The sequence below is a fragment of the Pseudoliparis swirei genome, chromosome 9, assembly GCF_029220125.1.
Source record: "Pseudoliparis swirei isolate HS2019 ecotype Mariana Trench chromosome 9, NWPU_hadal_v1, whole genome shotgun sequence".
Lineage (NCBI taxonomy): Eukaryota > Metazoa > Chordata > Actinopteri > Perciformes > Liparidae > Pseudoliparis > Pseudoliparis swirei.
In genome coordinates, this window is record NC_079396.1 from 25,760,386 (window position 1) to 25,772,731 (window position 12,346).

The window sequence follows — 12,346 nt, forward strand, 5'->3', positions numbered from 1 at the left end:
TGTGTGTGTGACCACCTCATATGGTATATAGGGACAATGATATATGAGGACACTAGACAGTCAGAATTGACATTCTATAACTACTGTGTGTGTGTGTGACCACCTCATATGGTATAGGGACAATGATATATGAGGACACGAGACAGTCAGAATTGACATTCTATAACTGTGAACTACTCTAAACACTATTCTGCCTTTCATTCATCTCTGGAGTCAGATGACATTGAACAAACTCTATGGAATATCTTAAACCTCCATGAAGTTTGATAAATATCTTTACCTCGGGATCTTTTTAAAACCCTTTTACATCTGTAATTATGACGGTCCACCCAGTCTCTTTTGTTCTTTTTTTAATCAAATGCGTCATAAGATTAATTTAGTTGTATCTTTTTTTTAAATTCAATATTAGTAACAAATAGAGATGTGTCAGATGTACATTTCCAAGCTTTGCAAAGAGAACCAACAGTAGAATCGGGCCTGTTCCTGATTCTTTTTGTCAACAGTAGGATGGTTCTCATTCAAAATTTGCCGTTTTAAATCAAAATATGTCAACGTGAATCGTGTAGATCAGAGCGCATTCACTGCTCCGCTACCTGTGACACTGCCAGCACGCATTGACTGCAAGGGGGTGGACTGCCCAGTGCCCACACACACACACACAAGGCAGCGATCACTCACAGCAAGTGATGGGAGACATGGCATCAAGTGCAGAGGCGCTTTTGCTGGCCGTCCGTGGCTTTTTGGAAGTACTATGTCTAAATTGCAGACAGTGAAGGAAAGCCCACTTTTTTTGATTACTATTATAGATCAATTTACCAGTATCAAAATGTGTGGTATTGTATAAAATTCTGGTATCGTGGTATCGGTTATCATGATATTTATGGCAGGTATCGTAGTTATAATGTTGGTATTGTGACAACCCTAGCAAGAGGCAGAAAAGACTGTCGGGAAAAGGCTCATGGCTAAGCAGAGCAAATGAGTCCTTTAAGGACTTGCTCAGGACACAAAAGGATGTTGGTTCATAAATGACTTTAACCAGATTGTACATTTTGAAAATGTATATTTTTATTATTATTAGGGCCCGAGCACTGACTTAGTCGGAGCGGAGGACCTCTCACGTTCATGATTCCTGAGATGATCATCTATTACAACACTTGATGGTACAGTTCCACATCCTATTTACTGTCTCTTTCTACCCCTTTTCTGCTCCAGATGATAACAGTGAGCTGATTGAGTCTGCTCAGAGGGGCGAAACTGACCAGCTTGAGACCTCTGTGGATGGCCTGAATCCAACATTCACACAACTTGGTCTACTCAACTGGGTTGAAGAGGTAAGCAAGTCTAAACTTAAGTTTCATTACATTATGTGTGAACAAAACATTAAATCCTCTTCATGTGTGCGTCTGTGTGTGTATGTGTGTGTAGTCTCCTCATATGGTTTGGATGGACAGGGTTATATGAGGACACTAGACATTCAGAATCAACCTTCTATAACTATTGTGTGTGTGTGTGTGTGTACCCACCTCATATGGTATATAGGGACAATGATATATGAGGACACTAGACAGTCAGAATTGACATTCTATAACTACTGTGTGTGTGTGTGACCACCTCATATGGTATATAGGGACAATGATATATGAGGACACGAGACAGTCAGAATTGACATTCTATAACTGTGAACTACTCTAAACACTATTCTGCCTTTCATTCATCTCTGGAGTCAGATGACATTGAACAAACTCTATGGAATATCTTAAACCTCCATGAAGTTTGATAAATATCTTTACCTCGGGATCTTTTTTAAAACCCTTTTACATCTGTAATTATAACGGTCCACCCAGTCTCTTTTGGTGTCTTCTTAATCAAATGTCATAAAATCTTTTTTTGGACCAGTGTCAAGCATCACCTGGTGTGCACAACAATATCCTCCTTGGACAAGTATGTTCAATGTTTGGGACCTGTATCCTCCTTCAAGTGGCGTGGCTATGAATGCAGAGATAAGATATTTCGTGGATTGGTACAAAGTGCGTCTTGGGGTATTAGGTCGGTATATTTGCTGTGTTCAAATGTACAAACCATTCTATTATGAAACACTTATGACAAATAATCCTTAATTCACAGCATAGGATGCTATATCAACTATTTCCAAAATTGTGAAGTTTAAGTATATCATTGAAATTACTTAAAAGTGTTTTATTTTTGCCTTATTGGTACTGACAAGATCTCTTATGGTTTAATGCTAGAGGTTCTTTTCCAATACACCAGCTGTTACACTTAAAAGTGTAAACATGGGCAACAATTATCTCTATAAAAGGGGACATTTTTGCATGTTCATGTATTCCAGATCTCTGTATTGCTCTGACAGGAACAACTGTGGTATTTAAACTTGTACTGTATATTCAAAATGTCTTCCAGTTTGTTCTGGCATCAATCCTCAGAAGAGTTACAAATGATAACCAACACCCATCACAGGTGAGTGGAACACAGAACAGAGCACATGTGGTTTGTTGTTGGTCTTTAGCTGTCTATCATTTTAAATCCTTTGTTTTCTTACCAGTTTCTGGAGTGCATGTCCGATGAGGAATGCACACCGGACTCGGAAACACAAGATGACGATGATGATTATGATGATGATGATTCCGATGCAAGCATCCCCATTACGCCTCATCAGTTGAAACCAGGACGGATTCAAGTGAAACCAGTACTACCTGACGCTGGAGCATCTCATGGGTCAGACACAAGCATCCCAGTCGTCAAAAGATCGCCCAACTCTTCAAATCACTTCCAATGCTGCTGAAACCTCGAGTTACCAACGACTCAACACAGGAAAAGTGTGAAGTTGAACTTAACAGACAACAAGTAACCACAAACGATTACTGTTATGTTTATGGTAAACCACAAAGCAACACTATCTGTCTCTCACTGTCTTTATGTCTCTCTATCGATCTCTCTCTGTCTCTCTCTCCTCACTGTCTATGTCTCTCCATGTCTCTCTCTTTGTCCCTTCACTGTTTATGTCTCTCTCTGTCTCTCTTTGTGTCTCTCTCCTCACTGTTTATGTCTCTGTGTCTGTCTTTATATCTCTGTCTCCTTATTGTCTACGTCCCTCTGTGTCTGTCTCTATGTCCCTCTGTCTCCTCATTATCTATGTCTTTCTGTGTCTTTCTCTCCTGACTGTCTACGTCTCGATGTGTCTGTCTCTTGTCTTTATATCTCTCTCTTTATTGTCTACGTCCCTCTGTGTCTGTCTTTATGTCTCCCTATGTCTCCTCATTGTCTATGTCTCTATGTATCTCTCTCTCTCTGTCTCCTCCATGGATATGTCTCTCTGTGTCTGTCTGATGTCTCTCTCTGTATCCTTACTTTCTATGCGTGTCTGTCTGTATCTTTATGTCTATCTCTGTCTCCAAATTGTTTATGTCCCTCTGTGTCTGTCTTTATGTCTCTCTCTCTGTCTCCTCACTGTCTATGTCTCTCTATCTTTATGTATGTCTCTCTGTCTCCTCACTGTCTCTGTCTCTCTATCTTTATGTATGTCTCTCTCTCTGTATCTGTCTCTCTATCTTTATGTATGTCTCTCTCTCTCTGTCTCCTCACTGTCTCTCTGTCTTTATGTATGTCTCTCTCTGTCTCCTCACTGTCTCTGTCTCTCTATCTTTATTTATGTCTCTCTCTCTCTGTCTCCTCACTGTCTCTCTGTCTTTATGTATGTCTCTCTCAGTCTCCTCACTGTCTCTGTCTCTCTGTCTTTATGTATGTCTCTCTCTCTGTCTCCTCACTGTCTCTGTCTCTCTATCTTTATGTATGTCTCTCTCTGTCTCCTCACTGTCTCTGTCTCTCTGTCTTTATGTATGTCTCTCTCTCTCTCCTCACTGTCTGTCTCTCTATCTTTATGTATGTCTCTCTCTGTCTCCTCACTGTCTCTGACTCTGTCTTTATGTATGTCTCTCTCTCTGTCTCCTCACTGTCTCTCTATCTTTATGTATGTCTCTCTCTGTCTCCTCACTGTCTCTGTCTCTCTATCTTTATGTATGTCTCTCTCTCTGTCTCCTCACTGTCTCTGTCTCTCTATCTTTATGTATGTCTCTGTCTCCTCACTGTCTCTGTCTTTATGTATCTGTTTCTGTCTCTCTATCTTTATGTATGTCTCTCTCTCTCTGTCTCCTCACTGTCTCTGTCTCTCTATCTTTATGTATGTCTCTCTCTCTGTCTCCTCACTGTCTCTGTCTCTCTATCTTTATGTATGTCTCTCTCTGTCTCCTCACTGTCTCTGTCTCTCTATCTTTATGTATGTCTCTCTCTCTGTCTCCTCACTGTCTCTGTCTCTATCTTTATGTATGTCTCTCTCTCTGTCTCCTCACTGTCTATGTCTCTCTATCTTTATGTATGTCTCTCTCTCTGTCTCCTCACTGTCTCTGTCTCTCTGTCTTTATGTATGTCTGTCTCTCTATCTTTATGTATCTCTCTCTGTCTCCTCACTGTCTCTGTCTCTCTGTCTTTATGTATGTCTCTCTCTCTGTCTCCTCTCTGTCTCTCTATCTTTATGTATCTCTCTCTGTCTCCTCACTGTCTATGTCTCTATCTTTATGTATGTCTCTCTCTGTCTCCTCACTGTCTATGTCTCTCTATCTTTATGTATGTCTCTCTCTCTGTCTCCTCACTGTCTCTGTCTCAATGTCTTTATGTATGTCTCTCTCTGTCTCCTCTCTGTCTCTATCTTTATGTCTCTCTGTCTCCTCACTGTCTATGTCTCTCTATCTTTATGTGTGTCTCTGTGTCTGTCTCTCTTTCTTTGTGTCTATGTGTGTCTCTATCACTGTCTTTGTGTCTCACTCTTTCTCGCTCTGTCATTCTCTTCGGTTGTTTCTAGCTTTAAAAAGTATTGTTTACATCCCACTATAGGCTTGTTCCTCGATTGTTTGTATCTTAAAAAAGTATTGTTTACAAACCACTAAAGTATGGATACATCAATAAACTAAATGATAAAGCGCCCCAGCTCTTCGTTGTGTTTTTCATGTTTAATGAAAGCCAGAGATTGAAGCCAGGGTGTTCAGTCACTGGCTGGTTCTCTCTGCGTAGATGGAGAGATGTATCCATCTATTTATCCACGTACTGGCTCACTCTGGAGGGGGGCAACGTGCATGCCTCCAATTTGGTCATCTAATAAGATTAATTTTGATATTAAATTGACTGTTCCAGTAATACTGTGTCTTGTCAGGTTAGTGTGTATTATGTTAATGAGGAGGCGGGGTTATTGTCCCTTTAAAGACCCAACAGTGTTTTTTTAGTCCTTATAAACCACACTTTTGTCAAAAAAGAAATGTCTGCCTATACCACCATATAAGTAGGTGGCTGTGTATGAAGTTGTGTACTGTGTATCTCAAATCTAAAGTGAGCTGAATTTTTTTCAGATTTTTAAAAGTGTTTGAACCTAACTGCCAAAGCTGTGGGACCTCGGGAAAGGGTAGTCCATCTAAACCATAGCCGGGCCTGTATAGCGAAAAAGACTGGCTATGTCATGTATACCTGTATAGGTGTGTGTGTGTGTGTGTGTGTGTGTGTGTGTGTGTGTGTGTGCGTGTGTGTGTGTGAGAGTCGGGTCACACACACACTCGGGTCACATGTTCGGGCTGTCGTGTGTGAAGCAGAACTCCTCCGAGGTGAACTGACGCACACACTCGGCCAGCAGCTGTAGGTCGGCCTGCTGCGGTGAGATCCCGACCCGGGTTCTGGCCTTCTGCCACGTGACCCGGGTTCTGGTCCTGGCTGCAGCTGTGGAGGCGGAGAGGAGTGAGCACTGCGACCAGAAGCCCGGTTATGAAAGTGCAAGTACACATTTACACCTTTACGACAGCAGGTGGCGTAGTTTTCATGCAGCTGGATTGAACACCGACCCTTTTGACTGTTCCGTGAGCGCCACTCTGTGGGGCTATGAACCCCGAGTTCTTCAGGGGAACACATCTCTACATTGGCATTATGTACTGGCCTCAGCCATGACTCAGAACACACACCCCGTACTGCTGAATCTAAAATTAAGAACAATATCCTAAAAAATCGTACCTGAGGAAACTAAACTTATGATGTCAAAACACTTTGTCCAGTGACCCCTCCAGAGGTTTCACTCATACACCTGGTCACCTGGGAGGGCCTCCCTCAGGCCAGCGTGTCTGGTGATGATGGCCGAAACGCTTGTTGACCCTGAGGACGTGTGCCTTCTGGAGAGTCTGAAGAGAAAGAATCACTTCAGATTTATAATATTAGACATTATCTAATCACTAATACTCATAAAGGTTCAAATAAGATCGATACTCGGGGAGCCCCTCCCTCTCTCTTACCCTTAACATCTCCTCTCCAACTGCCCTGCTGCTGGTCATTCTTCGGCCCTCTGGTCTTAACCCTTATTATTCCTTCTTTATTTTACATCGAGGTTTTCTTTATTAACTGTAATTAAAAATGTCTACCTTTATAATACTATAATTAATCATTATTTTAAAAAATGAACTGTAATTTCCTCTTATTTAAGCCCCGCCTTCCTGCCGACGCTCCCCTCAAAAGGAGCGTCGGACAGGTCAACAAAGCGCTTTTCCGAGCGGAGAAGAGTTCTTGGCGTTAGACGCCACCTCTTCTTAATTCTGTTCCTCTTTATTCCACTTTATCTATTTGGAACTAGTTCTATTTGCCTTAAAACAAATCCTAATATGGAATGAAACTCTAACCCAATCCCTTTTACTAAACTCAACCAGTCTATCACTTACCTAAACACATCCCACAATCATTCTTAATTCTGTTCACCTCCCAGGGTCAACGTGTGAAGGTGAGGGGAACACACTGCCGGAGATCCATGAGTAGATGATATAATCTGGATCTGGTCTCTGAGCTGGTGTGATGACCCAACAGCTGCAGGCGCGTTGAGTTCACATGCCGAGGCTGAACATCAGGACCGACTCTTCCCGTCAACCCGGCGAGGGATAAATAAAAGGACGTTTCTAAATTTAGCTCTGGCATAGAATTAGTGAGCCGCGGTATCGTGGAAAGCAAAGGCCTGGCGGTTACTAAGCAACTGGTGCTAGGCAACATGTTGGTAAGCATCGATTGTGCTTGAAGCTTCCTGACTGAGGAGGAAGAGGAGGAAGAGGAGGAGGAAGAGGAGGAGGAGGCGTAGAGGAGGCTGTCTTCACGATTTAAAAAATTGGTGCTTTGAATAATCTGGTTGTTTGCAGATTTGAGAGCCGTGTGAGTGAGTGTGTGTGTGTGTGTGTGTGTGTGTGTGTGTGTGATCAAACCATTGATGTGTGTGTGTGTGTGAGAGAGAGAGAGCTCTCTCCCTGAGATCAGAGTTCAAGAAGACGTTTGTTGATCATAAACATCGATCGGCTCACAACGACTCTGACTCAACAGCTGTGAAGTTTTTTTTCTTCTTCTGTACTGGAAACTACATTGGTATTTTTTATAGATGGGGAAATCGACCCTGTGATGTCACCACCTGCATGGAAAAGAATAGTAGACCGGTGCTGTGTCAGGGGGCCGGACGAGATAGAGTCTGGCTCACCTCATCACAGCATTCTATAAGCCTATAGCAGCATATCTAGTGTACTACAAGCTCTCTAGTGGGGTAATATGGTACTACAAGCTCTCTAGTGGTGTAATATGGTACTACAAGCTCTCTAGTGGGGTAATATGGTACTACAAGCTCTCTAGTGGTGTAATATGGTACTACAAGCTCTCTAGTGGGGTAACATGGTACTACAAACTCTCTAGTGGGGTAACATGGTACTACAAGCTCTCTAGTGGGGTAACATGGTACTACAAGCTCTCTAGTGGGGTAATATGGTACTACAAGCTCTCTAGTGGGGTAATATGGTACTACAAGCTCTCTAGTGGGGTAATATGGTACTACATGCTCTCCGGTGGAGTAATATGGTACTACAAGCTCTCTAGTGGGGTAACATGGTACTACAAGCTCTCTTGTTGGGTAATATGGTACTACAAGCTCTCTAGTGGTGTAATATGGTACTACATGCCTCTTGTTGGGTAATATGGTACTACAAGCCTCTAGTGGTGTAATATGGCACTACAAGCTCTCTAGTGGGTAACATGGTACCACAAGCTCTCTAGTGGGGTAATATGTTACCACAAGCTCTCTAGTGGGGTAACATGGTACTACAAGCCTCTAGTGGGGTAATATGGTACTACAAGCCTCTAGTGGGTAATATGGTACCACAAGCCTCTAGTGGGCAATATGGTACCACATGCCTCTAGTGGGGTAACATGGTACTACAAGCTCTCTAGTGGGGCAACATGGTACCACAAGCCTCTAGTGGGGCAATATGGTACTACAAGCCTCTAGTGGTGTAATATGGCACCACATGCCTCTTGTTGGGTAATATGGTACTACAAGCTCTCTCTAGTAGGGTAATATATTTTCTAAGCTCTGATGATTGTAATATATTACAGAGACTCTCTAGTGGGTAGCCATATTTTCTAAGCTCCTCTAGTGGGTAATATATTCTAAGCTCTAGTGCATGTGGGTACTTCCTGGCTCTCTGGTGGGTTAATATGGTACTACAAGACTTGTTAAAACAATGATATGAGAGTTGCATTAAGTAGTCTGAAATGGCTGTGAGAACCAGCTTTTGTTCATACTACAGGAGAAGATACAGCTTTGCGCCGACATAGACTTCTACTGTGGAGGTTCCCACCCTGGTGGAAGATAATGCGGCACAGGACTTCACTGGTGTCCCTTAAACTGGAGATTGTCAAACATGTTGACCCTTTGACCAAATTTCATCACTTTCGTATGACTTTGTATATCCCTACTATCCTGATATGCTTCCTCTGCGTTTTCAAACCTGTGGTGTAGTTATCTCCTGAACTCACACTCTGTTCTATCTGTCATTTTCCTTTGCGTTCTTAAACTCTTGAATAGACCATGACATTGCCAGAGATATAATGTCCTCGAGATTGATGAGCTATTCCTCTCCTGATGTAGAATGAGTCTCAGAGTTGGGAGACATATGATTATGATTCATTTTTCATAAGACATGAGGCTCGCAACCAGATAATTAGACAATACCCTCATTTTGCTGCGCGTCTCTTGGGCATCACAAAATATGTGACGTGTACAGTAAGTGTTACAGCGGAGGAACCCTTTGCGGCAGAGTAATGATGTGACTGTTCTGTTTGAAAACCCTTTTCAAAGGCAGAAACAAAGATGGCCGTCAACATCCAAATCGCTCACTCTTAAACATGGTAATGTGATCACTTCCTGTTGACTCGGAGAACAGGAAGTGAAGATGCTCACGTCCTCACACATTTCTTTTCAAAGACATCAGGAGCAATAGTTTTAACAGAATAGTTCTTCATATCACAAGTCATAATTAATTCCCTTCACTTTTCATGCTGTAATAAGTAACATATAGGCTGAAGATGTATTGACAGCAGAGTGACGCTACTCCAGAACACTAAAAGATCAAAGACACAGTTTGAGTTGAGGACGTTGTAATTGTTGTTCTAAAAGCAGACATGCATTTACCATATCGTGTGTTTTGATCATTCTTTCTGGATTATTGCTGTTGATCAAACGATCTTCATATGGTTTTCTTTAGTTATCCTAATTCGCGATAATATCTGATAGCCATAACCTGCATCAAAGTCACATTCCTTCAACATGGAATGGAGCGGATCACTAAATTCACATTTGGTCTGTGGAGACGGATCAGAGATCTTTGAGATGCAGTGACTGCCAGATAGCCGTTCCGCCAGCCTCAATCAAGACCTTCTTGGGTGTATGGGAAACCAGGAGGAATCAGGCATGACCCCTGATTTGAAGGCGGACACAGTGGCCTGTGTCTCCTGCTGTCTAGGGAAGATGGCCATCACACGGTGGTGGGCGGGTTCTCCAAGGCGGCTCACTTCCTCGCCTGACAGACCTGGTCCAGACCTGGATGAACCTGGAACCAAGTCCCCTCTGTGGTACGGGCAGCTTGTGAAGCCTGAGTCTGAAAGTGGCCCTCGAGACCTGGGGGAGGGTATGCTCCCTCCCGCTCAATGTCCTCAAGGGGTGCCAACAGGCCCCTAGGCCCTGGGGGTCTGGCTGCAGACACACACACACACACACTCACTCCTCCTATCTCTCCTGCACATAGAAATCTTCCTCTTCAGTGGGTGCGTGTCACTAAAGATAGATCATGTTCCTTGACATGAGCAGTGCAACCGCGAGAGAGAGGAACAACACCTTCAGACATTGTCTCCTTTGGTGTTGAATTCACCTCTAGTTGTATAAAGTCTCGCTTCATGTTAATACATTCTCTCCCATTTTCAGGGCAACTCCTCTGGTTGTAAAGTCTCGCCCGTGTGTGTCTGCATTCTCTCCTGGCCACCAGGGGGGCTCCTCTGGTTGTGTAAGTCTGTAGCTGTGTGTTTAAAAGCTTCCATTCCTCTCTCCCGGCCTTGGAAAATACCTCTGGTTGTATAAGTCTTCATGTGTTAAACTGCATTCTCTCCCGTACAGAGGCTCCTGGTTGTATAAGTCTATGCTTTAGGTATTGATGGCAGCTGCATTCTCTCCTTGACCGCCAGGGCGATCCTGTCTTCACTTCATAAAGGTTCATTGTCATGTTTTATTGGGTTGTTCTTAGCTCCAAACTCCAAACCAAAGATAGTGACATCCAATTTGGGAACTCCGAGCTTCAATACAGATAAAAATCTGTGTTTTATTATTTGAGGTCACTGCATCTCTCCTTAAGTGGAGCATGACTTCTGCATATTACCATGTTGGTCCAGAACAAAAGAAAGATCCCTTTCCCTCCGGCTGGAATCTTACGACTGCTCCTCAAAGCCGGGCTACATATAGAACTGGTCCCCACTGAACCACCCTGACCTGGAAACACCTGGGACAGCCCTCGTCCAATCAGCAGACAGGACAGATGTGACACTTAGATGCCCAGACACATCGAAAATTGGGTCAGTGCAACAGCTTTATGTTAGTGCATTTACTCATCCATCTATCTATCCATATATATGTATGTATATATATATATATATATATATATATGTGTATATATGTACATATATACACATATATATAGACTATGTATATATTTATATGAAACTATACATACCTTCATATGTATATATATGTATATATATGTATATATATGTATATATATACATATACTGTATATAAATATATATGCATACATATGTATATATATATATACATGTGTATACTTTACGCCTCCACCTCCACACCTGAAGGAGACACACATGTATGGCTCCACACGTCAATAGAGATTGTACCATGGGATTAAATCAATACTATTATCAATACTATCGTGTGTGTGTGTGTGTGTGTGTGTGTGTCTGTGTGTGTGGGGGTCTGTGTGTGTGTGTGTGTGTCTGTGAGTGTGTGTCCATAACAGGAAGTTAGACAGAACATTTAGGATGAGTTACTCACAACACATAAGGGGACGTTAACGCCTCAGCACACCTTGCTTTGTGTTACCTGTCTTCTTCCTGTCACTCATCCGTTAGGTTTCACCTCCTCGGGGATCACGCAGAGCCTCTGGAGACGTTGCCTAGCAACAGAAACGCTTTCTGTTGTTTGTGTTGTCAAACTTCTGAAGGATCCAGAGGTCACCTTCACCTTGAGTCCTCTGGCAGTCAGTACCTTGTATGGTCGCTCTCAGTGTGTGAGTTTGTGTGTGAGTGTGTGGGGGGGCAGAGGGGGTGCTTGTCTGTGGAGTTGCCCTGGTAATAGTAGAGAATGCAGCTTTAACACTTAGAGCATGAGCTTCTAACCCTTGAAGAGTCGCCCTGGTGGACAGTAGAGAATGCCTTTGCCCCTTAGGCATATGCTACTACCTTACAACCATGGGGTCGCCCTAGGCAGTAGAGAGAATGCTGGCTTTAACACATGAGCATAGACTTCTATACAGCCGGAAGGTCGCTTCATTGGACAGTGAAGTGCAGCTTTAACACATGAGCATAGACTTCTATGCCAGCCAGGAGTCGCCCCTGGTGGACGGTAGAGAATGCAGCTTGCACATGAGCATATGCTATGCAACCAGGGTCGCCCCCTGGTGGTCAGGAAGATGCGGCTTTTGTCCGCAGGCACAGGCCTATACAACCAGAGGTCTACCTGGTGGCAGTGAGAGGAAATGCAGCTTTAACACGTGGAAGCATGAGCTTCTATACATGTGAAGGTCGCCCCTGGTGGCCAGTAAATACGCTTCAACACCTTGAAGCTTAGACATCAGTTGTGCCGGAGTATTCGTGTTTCATATTTGGTATTCCGGTGTGGGCTGTACGTATCGCTGGGACAGGATCCCTGTTGACTTCATTA